We start from the raw sequence: 1,019 nt of genomic DNA, 5'->3' as shown, positions 1-1,019 counted from the left end.
ACTGTCCTCGTTACGCGACAATTTGTATTTCTCAGGAGTCCTCCCCTCCCCCTCCTCCCGCTCTTTTTTTTCTCGTTTCTTTTCCTTCGCCCCGCTGGCCCCAGATTTATAGTGCAGTTGTCTCGGCCCGGCGTTGGATGTCTAAACCACGCGAACGTCCGCGTAAATTTGCGTGGCGCTGCTCCGCGCTGCTCTCGCCGGCGCCGCTAGATGGCGTTGATTTACGCGGTGGTCCTCGGCGGCTCCCGCTTCACCTGCAAGTGGAGCTGCGGCGCTTAAATCCGAGCTCCAAATTCACCTCAATCCGCCTCCAAGGAGACGGCGTACGCTGTGTCTACTCCGCCTGCTCTGCGCCGCTGCGCTGCGCGCACGGCGTTGTTGTCATCCTCCTGGCTGCGGCGGACGCGGCGGGTGGCGAATGAGGACGACGCCGTCAGCAGACCCCCCGACGTGTCCGCCTCCTCCTTCTCGAGGCACTTCCCCGCCGCGCCAGGCGCGATGCCGCCGAGTGATGCACGTCACGACATATCACTGCCGCTACGGCTGCTGGCTGCTGTTACTGCTGCTGCTGCTGCTGCTGCTGCTGCTGCTGCTGCTGCTGCTGCTGCTGCTGCTGCTGCTGCTGCTGCTGCTACCGCCGCGGCTGCTGGCTGCTCGGCTGCTGGCTGCTGTTACTACTGCTGCTGCTACTACTGCTTATGCTACTGCTGCTACTGCTTCTGCTGCTTCTGCTGTTGCTGCTGCTCCTCCGCGGCTGCTGGCTGCTGCTACTACTGCTGATGCTACTACTGCTGCTGCTACTACAGCCGCTGCTACTACTGCTTCTACTACTGCTTCTACTACTGCTACTGCTGGGTGCTGCTGCTGGTCGAGGTGCTGATGGCGGTCGCGTCTGCCCCGAGTGCGCCTTGGGTGGAGCGGTTCTGCTGCTGGTGAACGTAACGACAGACGGGCATTAGCGTTATGTGCTGTAAGTAAGTGTAAGTGTTCGGTACAGCGCGGTGCAAGCGATCGTTAAC

Source organism: Frankliniella occidentalis, unplaced genomic scaffold (assembly GCF_000697945.3).
Source record: "Frankliniella occidentalis isolate FOCC.00 unplaced genomic scaffold, Focc_3.1 Scaffold207, whole genome shotgun sequence".
Lineage (NCBI taxonomy): Eukaryota > Metazoa > Arthropoda > Insecta > Thysanoptera > Thripidae > Frankliniella > Frankliniella occidentalis.
This window is presented reverse-complemented; position numbering follows the sequence as displayed.